Source organism: Hemicordylus capensis, chromosome 3, assembly GCF_027244095.1.
Source record: "Hemicordylus capensis ecotype Gifberg chromosome 3, rHemCap1.1.pri, whole genome shotgun sequence".
NCBI lineage: Eukaryota > Metazoa > Chordata > Lepidosauria > Squamata > Cordylidae > Hemicordylus > Hemicordylus capensis.
Genome location: NC_069659.1, coordinates 177,794,195 through 177,806,879, shown reverse-complemented (window position 1 = coordinate 177,806,879; position 12,685 = coordinate 177,794,195). Strand labels below are relative to the sequence as shown.

General features: G+C 41.9%; 1 long non-coding RNA gene across 1 annotated transcript in view; it reads left to right on the top strand.

Annotated features, from left to right (window-relative positions):
• The first annotated feature begins 11,412 nt into the window (after positions 1-11,412).
• Positions 11,413-12,685, top strand: part of LOC128351318 (uncharacterized) — a 48,200-nt gene continuing 46,927 nt past the window's right edge. The window contains exon 1 of the long non-coding RNA XR_008319706.1: positions 11,413-11,457. This is a non-coding gene — a long non-coding RNA (uncharacterized LOC128351318). The remainder of the gene's footprint in view (positions 11,458-12,685) is intronic.

The window sequence follows — 12,685 nt, the reverse complement described above, 5'->3', positions numbered from 1 at the left end:
GTTTTGGGGAGAACTATGGAGAAGCTAGTATCTTGGACATAGTGATTTGCTGCAGTAATTTTTTTTTTTTAAGGTTCTTGGATACCTGAGGTGCAAGATTCAGCTTCTCTCCCTTATAAATAGGCTACTTGGGCATCTCATATATTGTCCTTGCTACCTGATTACATGTTCCCATGAATCAGTAGCGGCAATGTGAGAATTGCAATAAAGACCTTATTTCACTGGGTGGGAACTTGACTTTTTATTGTTGGGTGTGGAACTTAACTTTTTTTTTTAATTGAAGGTATTGTTATTCAAGCACTCTGGGAAAGGGCATTGTTTTATTAAGAGTGAGCTCTTGTTGAAGAATAAATAGCAAAGTTCATTTTAATAAGAGCACTGTTGACACTGGTGACTATTTAATTTAAACAAAAACAATATTTTTATTATGTCAAATGTAAGTTGGTCTTTAAATGTTAGCTATGCTGAGCACAATTCTGCCAAATTTAGACTTATGACGTCTCACTGTATTTTTTCTCCCAAGGAGAGGACTGAAGCCACACTTAAATACTCAGAAACAAGTTTACTCAGAAAAAAAATTCCACTGTTTATAGTGCAGTTTACTTCCAGGCAGGGGTGTACATGGAACCAATTTGGTTGGTTCGGTTCAAATCTGAACTGGCTCAGGTCTGGCTGAACAAGGCCAAAACGGTTCAGAGGATATATTTGTAAAGGGGAATCCAGTGAGGATTCCCCTTTACAAGTACACCGGGGTGGGAGGCCCTTTGGGAGGTAAGGGGCAGTCAGGCAGCAGTGGCACTCCTACCCCTGGACTTCGGGGCAACCCCCACCTGGCCGCCCCGTTTGTGCAGGACTGGTTTGCCTGCATAGTTTGCTCCTAATGTGCTTCTCTCCTATTGAAAGTGATAGGAGTTAAAGTTACTTGACTTTGGCTAGATTATTCCCATTCTGTGCTTAAAGCTCCCACAGATTATTTTCGCATGCTTCCTAGCAGAACTCCAGTCTCCTGTGAAGTTTTCCTGTAAAAGCTCCATTATAAGAAATGGCCATGTGGTACGAAGTTGCTGGGTATAGGGATGTGCAAGCTGGCTCAAAATTGAGTCACCTCATGTTTGAACTGATTCAAGGCAAAACATCAAACCGAACTGGGTTCGGATGGTTCGGATTGGCTCGCAGGCATACCAGTAAAGGAGAATATGGTGAGAAATCCCAACAAGGGGGCAGGGGGTCTTCCCTTTGTGGTCACACAAATGGCTCATACACATGCACTGAGGTTTTTAAAATGGCTTCCACACTTGCACACAGGCCTAAAAGGGGCCAGAGAAGGCTTGAACTGGGCCCAAACTGGGCCACAGCCAGCCGTGGAGACTTGGGAGGAGGTCAGCACAGGGGTGGGGAGAGCCACCACTGCCCCCCCACTGCAAGCCACCAGCGTGACTTGTAAGTAGTTTTTATTCCCCTCTATGGTTAGTGAAGCACCCACCCCTTTATCGGTAAAGAAAAGTCCTCAGTGGTCCCCCTTTACTGGTAGGCCTTTGAGCCAATCTGAACCAGCTCAATTTTAGCACAAACCAGGGGCTGGTTCAGAGGGGGCAAATCTGAGCTGGTTGAACTGAACCAGGGAAATTGATTTTGTGAACGTCCCTAGCTGCGGGCCCTGGGACAACACACCTCCATCTGCCCAGTGCATCCTCCAAGGGTGTTGTCCCTCTGCTACATACACCCAATTGTGCCTGCATGAGGAGGGTGGGGGACATGATGGTGGGTGATGGCAGCCGTGGTCAACAGTGTTGGCAGGCCAGCCAATGGGAGAATTGGATGCCAGGTGACTCCTTCCACCCTTTCCCTTGTGAATGGGCGCGCGATTGGGAGAGGCAGCAGCAGTTTTTCCTTTTTAATACTGGAGAATGGAAGGAGGAGGATAAACCTTTGCCATCTTCTGCCCATTTGATGAGGAGAAGGTAGAAAGGGGAGAAGATACTGCTCCTCCTCCTTCTCCCCTTTTCCTCCTCAGCGAATAGCCCTTCCTCCTAGAGTCTCCTGTGTCATCACCAAGGAGAAAAGCGGCATTGCAAATATCTTGCACCACTGCAAACTTCTCCTACCTGCTCCCATCTGCAATAGGAGGATATTGCTCTTGGTAGCTGGGAAGCTGAGTATGAGACAGTGAGAGACTTGTGGTAACACTGCCTCCTCCAGGAACTCCCCATATATGCCCCGGGGACACAGAAGTCAACCATGGGAATTTGGCCAGGGCTCAGGTTAACACCTCTGACACCAGCCTTGCAGGTAGCATGGTGTAGAAGACAACAGCAAGATCTTTCCCACTATAAATTCGGTGCAGGGAAAGAAAAACTGTTGCCACAAAATCTCTGGAAAGTTGTAATTACAAGAGGTCTGTCTATCATCTCAAGCTGTGCCTTTCTAAACTGAAATGCCATATTTGTTAAAGCAATTCTGTCAGTTAGCCAAGTCCAAGGAGATATGAAAAGAAAATGGCTTTCCCCTGCTGCAGGGCGCTTTTTCATAGCAAATGGTGTTGCTTCTCAGAGTGACTTTTTCTAAAATTGTTTATTACATTAACAATGGACATCATCCAGCCAGAAAAAGTACTTCAAAGCCCAATAGATTTTGATGATATAGACTTAAGAACCTTCTTATGTTTCCCATGGAAATCAATAGGACTTAATTAAAAGTGTTTTTCTTTGGCTTGATGGTACCTAATGGATGTGTATGCAAAGCTTTTCCATTGATACTTCAGCCTTGCTGAAAAATGATATTGCATGTTCCAGACAATTATTCACAAGATCAAATATGCCATTTTCATGAGTGTATGGTTCTCCACATCCTCTCCTTGATATTATGGTCTGCAGTAGATTCCACCTACAAAATTGTTTTAACTTCCATCTCCATTTATTTTTACTCATGTGGGCTCTACTGAACTACCGTGTTCAATATTGGACTTTCATGGAGGTGTACATATTTTTGGTGTATAATGCTAGTGTGTCCCCTTTTCGATCACATCTCTTCTTTTGAACTCATTACTGGAAGTCCCCAACTTACAAATGGGTTGTGTTCCAGAAGAACATTTGTAAGTCAGATGTTCATAACTTGGAATGCATAGAGTTCCCAAGCGTGTTGACTTGTTTGCATGTGAGGGTTAGCATTTGTAAGTTGGGGGCCTCCTTAATGTAATATGTTTGTTAGAAATATGCTTTGTTTGTAAGTACAGGTGTTTATAATGGGGAGTGCCTGTATATCCTCCATTTGTTACATTATAATACTGGAATTTGAACTCTATTCAGACATTACATGATATTTGCATACATACAAATATATGTCTTTTTGTGTGAATGATCTACATGAACTCATTTTAGTGAACTCCCTCAAAAATGCAGGCTACAAATCAGAAGTGTTCTACTGTACATGCATGGAACATAATGTGTCAATAATTGTATGTTTGTAAAGATCTGTACATGTATACATTTGTACAAATTGTATGTACACTAAATATGTGTGAACATAACATACACTGAACACAACAGGCTTCACTTATACTTATAAACTCATTTACCTTCCTGGACTAGGTTCAAGCTCATCTTGATTATTTCCCATACTCTGCTCATTAGTGTACAGAAATCACAAGCCAATGAGATTATGTTCTAATATTGCTGCTGAAATTTTATTGTGTGGTTTGCTAGGCAGCCCCACAACTCCCTTGGGAAAGGACATACCACACCCTTTGTATCTGGAAGCATGCTTCAGTGTTAGAGGCAGTAAGTGGTAATCCTTGTTGGCAGGAATCCTTGTTGGCAGGGGTGTGAAAATTGGCTCAAATCTGAACCAGTTCAACATCAAAATGGTTTGGTTTGAAAGTTCGGAGTTGAGCCAAACCATCCCCGGTTCGGCTCGACCCTGAACCAAATACACACATACCCAGTTCGGGGGTTCGACGAACTTTTAAAAAATATCTGTTTTCTTTTAACTCATACCCTCTGGGGGGCTTCTCCAAGGTGGCAGGGGCGGGGTCTGTGGAGGTTCCCCTTCCACCCTGCAGGCCTTCTTCTATTAGAAATCATCTGGTTTGGGCATCTTTGGCCCTTTCCAGGTCTATTCCCGGCATGGTGGCCATTTTGGAGGACATCATGCCTGAGCAGTAGGACCTTGCTCCAGGCTTCTGGGCCTTGAGAAAAGGTTTAAGAGTTTAGTGATTTCAAGAGGGTCATCCTTGGAGAAGCTCCCCAATTCAACCAGAACTAAGCCAGTCCTCCTTTTTATACCTCTGCAAGGTCCACCCACTGAATTCATGCAACTGCCAGCAGTTCTGTCCACAGTCGTCAGCTCGGAGAGGAATAATAACCCATTTAAAATGATTAAAAATTAAAACAATTTAGAATAATTTAAAAATCACTAAGGCCATGCTAAAATATGTGTTTTAGGGCTCTTTTAAAGGCTGGTAAATATCTTGAGCTATGGATACCTATGGGGAGTGCATTCCACAGCCCAGAAGCAGCTACAGAGATGGCCTAATCCCAAGTCACCACCATACAAGCTGGCAACAGCCAGAGATGGACCTCTTTTATGTGTGGCAGGGTTCTGTAATTGGACAAATGTGTGCAATGAACACAAGCTGCCACTTAGGGGAGCCATATCCAAATATCTGATTTAAATCATAATTTCCCCATAGGGATCAATGGGAAACACAAACATATTAATAACTCCTGAATGGCTGGGCAGAAAGCCCTGAAATTTCACATGGTATTCTTACATGTTTGTAGCATTCAAGGACATATGTTCAAGGACATAGGTCCACCTGCTGATTTTTAACAAATTTTAATTTTTAAAAAATTCTTAAAACATTCATTAAAAAACAACAAGTGAACTGATCACTTTGAAATTTTAGAAATTCTAAGAATTATTAAAAATCAAAACTGAACCAATTTCCAAATGTTGTGCATCTCTGGACTCTTTGATATGAAGTTGCTGATTTCTTAAACTTATTCAAAAGCATGCATTTCAAGCCAAGCTATTGAGGCTATTCACACAAGCATGCAAAACCATGCTAAGGGAGCGCAGCCCGGTTTTGCACACTTGTGTGAACCGCTGGGATATGGCCCAATCCCAGTGGCTACATGGCAGCAAATCCACCTAAGTAGCCTCCCTCTTAAATGAGGTTAAGGGAGTGAGCACTCCCTTAACCTCATTTTATTGATCATGTGTCAGCCATGGCTGCTTGCACAATCGGAGAGGAGGGGGATCCCAATAATGCACTGAGCACTCATGTGGTGCATTATTGGAGCTCCAGGGGATGGAGCAATGCACGGCAGCATGTCCCAGTACCCCAGCCCCGGGAGCTGTAGTGGGAGCCACTGTTTGTCTGGGTGGACAATCTGCTCGCCCAGGGACAAAGATCTGTTCATTTTCAGGGAGGGTGGGTCAAACCCGCTCTCCCTGCAGACCTCCATGGAGCTCTTCTCACTGATCATGAGAAGAGCTCCAATGTCTGCTAATAAAGCCTATTATGATGGTGTTGTCCCTCATTCTGTAGGCAAGAAACCAAATGGCTGCTTTCTTTTGCAAAAAAGCATTTACGTCTGTGTTTGTGATGTTAATATCTGAAGTTTTTCACATCCCCTTTTCTAGAACAGTGCAACAAGTTATGTTCCTTACCTTGCATAATTCCTTAACTTGTGTCACAATTTTTGTTATGAGTTTATTTTCTTAGACTTGGCAGAATCTTCCTAAAATTAGGGTTGTCTTATTGTTATCAATTTGTCATTTCCTATTAAAATTAGTCTATTTCCAGGGTGAAGATACTTCTCCAGGCAATGTAGTATCTTTTCATCTACTGTCTCTAGAATTAAGCTTTGACAAAGGTTATTTAGAGAGCCAAAGAAAGGAAGTGAAAGAACTGGGCATTTAAAAATGCTGAAATACCTGACTCATTTGCTGGTTACTTGTTTCAAACAGCCTCCATCCATTACAAAATCCTGTTCTAGAAGAGAAAGATACTTCTTCCTTGACAGCCTTACCACTCATTTGTATGTTTAAAAGGTGCACAACTGCTTTGCCATGATTATCTCGCTTATTCTTGGGATAGGAGGAGGAGAACCAAGCTGCCCCTGTGAGATTCTGTTGCTTCTCCTGCATCCACCACACCACTGAGCCTGACCTTTGAGCTTCAGCCATAATCAAGGAGACAATGAGCGCATCACAATAGAGAAACCACAGGTGATGTCATAATTGCCACATGCAGAGGGGGCAGGCGGGCAAAGTGTCATTTTGGAAGGAGATGCAGCAGGTGGGCACCTATCTACTCTACAAACAAGTACAGGATGTGTTTTCTACAACTCCTGTTCTGGAAGTTCTAGCTTTCTGCTCAGGCATTCAAGAGTTATTAACCTTTTTATTTCCCATTGATCCCTATGGGGAAATTATCTGATGTGGCCCATGTTCAATTCTTGCATACAGGCCCCTTCAGAGTTTGTTACACCATTGATGTGTGGTGGGGATCATGCTAAAGAAGACGCTCTCCCAGGTAACCTGGTAACCCATTAATATGATGCATGTGCTGGCCTCCGCATGGCTCAATGCCTCTTTTAATCAAGCTCAGAGACTACATGGTGCCTTTCCAAAATTAGGCAGCCTTTGGGGGATATGCCCCTCAGCAGCATGCTCTTACAGACTTCATGCTTCTGAGACTGGAAATTGATCCAAGATGAATCCTTTTAGAATACTTCTCCACAACGTAACTTGCCTCCCAAATGGACAAAACATTCTATCTCATTGAAAGGGCAAGTTTCTGTGCAAAAACTGAAACCTGCAAAGATTTGACTGAGCCTGAACTATACCTCTACTAGTAAAATATGGAGCTAATTCTAAATGAGTTTAGAAATAAGCATTTCAACTATTGAAATGCACTACAAAATATCTGACCTTCTAAATGGGTTCAAGTGTAACTTACTGTTACCAATCACAAGGTCATTGTTCTAATTTAAGAGCTTTGTCGGGAGGGGGGAGCATTTATAATTGATTGAGCAGATCCAAATGCTTTGCTCATCTCTCTAGACCACTTTCTCAGCTGCCCGAGGTTAATCACCAAGTCCACCACATGCTAATGTCCTCTGTTACATCATAATTAGAATGAGACTGTCGGAGCTGGGGAAGGCTGATGAAATTATTTGCTTTTTTTCTTCCAAGGAGCCAGATGTTGCTGGATAGATTTCACTTAATTCTCTGACAGCTGCAATAATAGGCAAAATGTGCAGAGAGATGATAGTGACACCGATAACGGCATAAGGAAAGGAATGGAAGGCATGCTTCTTGGCTACTTCATTATGATTATTCATTACAGTGGATCACCTCATTTTATGTGACAATTAGAGAAGATTGGGGAGGGATTTAGTGGCCACAAAATTGGAGCTATTTTGAATATGCAAATAGTACTCAGTGTTAGTCTATGCTCGTGTCTTACCAGCAATTCCTCATGGCTTTGTTGTACTTTTGTAATATCTATGGAATATCCACAGATATTTTAGCCTTGCTGAAAAATAATATTACATGTTCCAGATGATTACCCACCAGATCAAATAAGATGTTTTCATGAGTGTATGGCTCTCCATATCTTTTCCTTGATATTATAGTCTGTAGTAGATGCCACCTACAAAATTTTGGAGGTACTGTCCTTTAAATCTAGGACTGGGGCTGGCTTGGGGAGACTTTCTGTCCAAGCCAGCTCTGGGATGTTCTTTTAAAAACAATTTTTTTTCTGTTATTGGAAAAATTTTGGGCCAATGCCAAATCCATATCAATAGCATTGGGGAGGCCATAATGGCATTTATCGGATATTTCTGAGGCACAGGCCTAGTGTCCCGCAAAAAGAAACTACATTAAATAACTACTCTCAGAATCCACAAAACTACATTTACCATTAACAAAAAATGACTAATAAGCAGCACTTCATGGAACATATGTATAATCATTATCATCTTCTGCCAGGGACTTGTTTTGTAAAAGTTGAGCCCCTGGCATGTGAATTTGAACTGCTTAATAATGGGCCAAATTTATAACAGGGTTTCTCAAGCCTTCCTTTGTACATTGCTTTGCATATTGATATATAATGGCAAATAAGAAAAAACAATATATATGATATGTAATAGCCACCTAATGGCACAGCGGGGAAATGACTTGACTAACAAGGTTGCTGGTTCGACTTCCCGCTGGTATGTTTCCCAGACTATGGGAAACACCTATATTGGGCAACAGCGATATAGGAAGATGCTGAAAGGCATCATCTCATACTGCACAGGAGATGGCAATGGTAGACCCCTCCTGTATTCTACAAAAGACAACCACAGGGCTCTGTGGTCACCAGGAGCTGAATCGTCTTGATGGCACACTTTACCTTTAACCAATTACAAGCATACTAGCCGACCCCCACACAGAGCTTTGGGGCTGGCTGTTTCCCCCTCCCTCTCCCTCCTGCCCCGGTCTCTCCTGTCTTCCCCTTCCCTCCGGCCTCACGCTATCCAGCCCTCCTCCCCTCCCATTCCTCCCCCACACAGAGCTGTGGAGGGCGACCAAGAAGGGCCCCGCCGCCGCCGTTTTTCCTCCCTCCCGTCCACCTGCTGCCGTGGCCTTTCTCCCCCCCTCCCCCCTCCCACCACCGCCGCCTTTCTCTCCCCCTGCCCGCTGCCTGCCACAGCTTTTTTCTACCCCCACCCGCTGCCCGCTGCAGCCTTTCTCTCCCTCCGCCCACTGCCTGCCGCCACTTTTCTCTCCCCCCTCCTCCGCCCGCCGGCCGGCCACCACCAGAACTGTCTTCTCCCTCTCCTCCTCAGTCCTCACTTTGGAACTCTTGTAGCGTGTCACGAGAGTTCCGCCGCCAAATCCTGGGCACGCATGTCCCAAGAGAATTAAATATATAGATACTCTAACCGGTCTGTAAACAGAACTCTGAATTATAGAAACTCAGTAGCAAGTGACCATTATGTTACTTATAGTTTTTCATTGCTTTTACTTATAGTTTTTTAAATAGATTTTTATAGGGTTTTTATAGTTTTCATAGTTATAGTTAGCTATTGTTTTTTATTGCTTTTACTCTTCTGCCATGATCAAATAGTCTACTAATCTCAGACTTCTCCACTTGCTCTGGTAATTTGACTTATCTTTCAGCAGAGTTATGATGCTATGGGAATAAAGCATACCCATAACTCTCTCTGCACCCTGATAAGCAAGATGCAATTATCTGTGGCAAGATTTTGACTAAGTAGATAAAGGGTTATTTTCAGACGTCAGCATTATTCAAGATTAGGAACAAAGTTGAACCTCTCTGAATTTTTCTAATTCCCTTACATACTATATTGCCACACCTGCTATTTATTAGAATTACAGGAACTACATGATTAAAATAGTGGGTCGCTGATAAAATAAAAGAGTGGTGAAACAAATGTTCAATGGTTAATAACATTAATCCAAGCTTGATATTTATCTGTAGGCAATTTAAAATAAAAACAAAAAAAACACGCTAGTTTTCAGACCAAAAATTTTGCCCCTGTATAAACAAAATACAGTTTCCACACAAATAATTTACATTTGAGATTATGTTTAAGAATGTGGTCATGACAGAGCAACTGTGTGTAGAAATTATGATTTGCATTACAAAGGTCTGGGCAGCTGTCCATTGTATGCATGAATTACAAAGCTGCAGCAATGATTGTCTTCAAAAATTTACATTTTAATACAACATTGTGAAAACAGCAATTAATGATCTCATGTGTGTAGTATTACATTTTTATCGAACCTTCTGGAACCAATCAAAGGGAAAGTTGGTTGTGAACTGCTTTGAATGGACAGCAGCAACTTGTAGTCAAGATGGCCATCCAGGGGTCTATGGGCTAGCTGTTGTTGGCTCCTAGTGGCCCTACTGAATTTTAATTAAGGTGTGGTAAAGGGTTTCCCCAACACTTCTGTTGTAAAGAAAAGAAAATTTGTTCAAATTGTAAGTCATGGAGGTAAATCACATTTTTTCACGTAACATGTTAGTAAATATGTACATAAACATATTTTTATACAAGGCTGTGCCTGAGGGCAGAGCTGGTGCTCCACAAGTGGTAAATCCTAATGCTAGATGGAACCAACTTTTTAAATGGAACCTGACCACTTATGCATCTTTGGCCACCAAACTAATGTCAGTTATCATGTGCCAGAGGTACCAGAGAACTTCTCCAAACTCAGGCTTGTAGAAGAACTTTGGGGGCTTGTGAAATCCTATTCAAAGGACTGGCAAACTCTTCAAGCCCCATAAATTCTAATCTAAAACCTGGGCTCAAAGAAGCTCACTGGCATTTCTTCCCCACTCAAGGCAATCTCCTCATCAGAGTGTGGCAGGACAAAAGGAAAGGTAGCCCTTGGGACGTCTGCAGCATTCCTGAATATGCAGTTTTAGTATAAAATCTTTGGGGGCAATGTTCTTGAGTTGTGGGAAGAGAAGACTTTTCAAGTAACATAATTTTACAGTCTTATCAATTTTCACCCTTTTCCACACTCCATAATTAATCCAGTTCCAGGAACCCTACTGGGTTCATTTTTTTTGCATTTTTAAAATAAGGGGTTTTTTTAGCAGTGGGAATGGACAATAACCAATAGATTTTTAGGCTTTAAATGTCTTCAATTCAATTTGTAAGTATTGATGGAAAATAAAAACTGTATACATTTTCAAAAGACCATCAGAGTTTCTAGATCAGGATTCAAATATGCCAGGCCTGAAATACTACATTTTTTGAAAGTGACAAGACCGCAAGGGAGAACCTAAACATGGCTTCAATAATGCTGTTCCTACAAATATCCCATTTGTTTCTTTCTGGGAAGGTCTGCCCAAAGCCCATAGTAGAATGACAGTAGAAACAGCAGAATTCTAGGGTAATATCCACTAGGAGCAAAATTGTCCATTACCCTAGAATCTTTGGACAACAGTTTTGTGGTCTCTTACACCTCAAATTTCATCTTTAGTCCCTTTCCCTGTCTCCGCATTAGTGAGTGGGAAGGAAATGTCTATTAACTTCCATGGAATAAGGAAAGGGGGCTGCAATCAAGCACGTCATTAAAGATCACCCTTACATGCAAGATGATGATGTGGGGTGGGGGGGGATTTTCACCCAGCAATGAAAAATAGCCCTCTCTCCAGGTTTCTTAGAGTGGAATTAGTATGTTCTGCATTATAGAAGCTTGCTTGGGTAAGCATTATGAAGTCTCAGGAGGCATGGAGTTTCCCCTTTTGGAAGAAAGGTCAGAAATTCCTAGAAGAATGGAGCCCGGATGATCATTTTGGATATTGATTAATGTCACACTTACTAAGACACATGTACCATAATGTCTGAAGAGAGTTGTTAACGGGAGACTCTTTTTACATTTAAGATGCTGGAAGCAGACACAAGAAAAATGATACCTACATACAAAGTAAGTTCCATTTCCAGAAGGCAAAACACTATCATGAGACTAGCTAAAGAGTGTAATGAGATAATGAAACACTTTGCTTTCACAGCCAGTCGCTATCTAGAGATATTTCTTTAAGGTAAACTCATGCTGGAGTTGGCCATTGAATTCATTTAATCGATTAATGTAGCCTTAATGTACCTTGAGAGGCAATGTGGTGTAGTGGATGAAGCTGATTAAGTGTTTGTATGCAAGTCTGTGTTCAGCCGTGAAGCTCACTTCATATGTACTCATTTGGTATGTATCAAATACTGTTCTTTATTATACTCATGGTTACATTTTGTTTAGAATATATGCAATGGATTAACCTATGTAAGGAGTATTGCGATAAATATTAAGGTAGTGTGACATTATTGTAGATCCTTGTATCAGATTTTTGGCATCTGGTTTACCAAAAATCCTTATTGATATAAAAATAAATAAAATTGAAATCTGTGGTACTGCCACAGCATTGTTGGTTACCTGCTTAATAAACAACGGAATGTGGCTATTTCTAAGATGTTGTTACCAGACCTGCTTGTTCTGCCATTCAGTGTACCTCCTAAACTCAAGCTTCAGCCATTTTCTCTCTATATATCTTTTGCTTGGGAGAGAAACACTGGCTGCATTCCAAGTAAATGGTCATTCTGGCAAGGCACTTTCCTAAAAGGCACTTCTTTGTTAGGCACGTTGATTTGCAAAGACCTGCAGCAAGCCAGAGGAAATGCCCCCTGGTGATTGTGTTAAAGGAGAAACACAGAACAGATCCATCTTTGAGTTGCAAAAGAATCATAGGAAAAAGGAATGCAAGCTCTCTTCCTTTTAGTTTGATAAGAGTCTTCAAGCTTGAGTTGAACTCTCTGCCCATCTATTCCTCCCCATTGTTATCAGAATTAAGCCAGCATATGCCAGAATGTGTGATGTTCCCTCCGCCCCTCTCTCTGTCAAGGTGATTGCTCCAGCAATCTCCCTTGTATGCATATCCTTTGTCAAGGAGCATACACGAAGAAACCACCCAGACACAACCTAAGCGGTACTCAATAATCCATGCCTAATCAGGAGCAAGAATTCTCAAATTCAATCAAAGAATTATCCAAGGATGTATCTCTGCCAGTCTTCAACCTCCAGTCAACACCCCAAGGTATGTTTTTGCCTATAAGAACCCCCTTCAACATGGACTCAGGTTGGTTCTCTTTTTACTGGAATCACACTT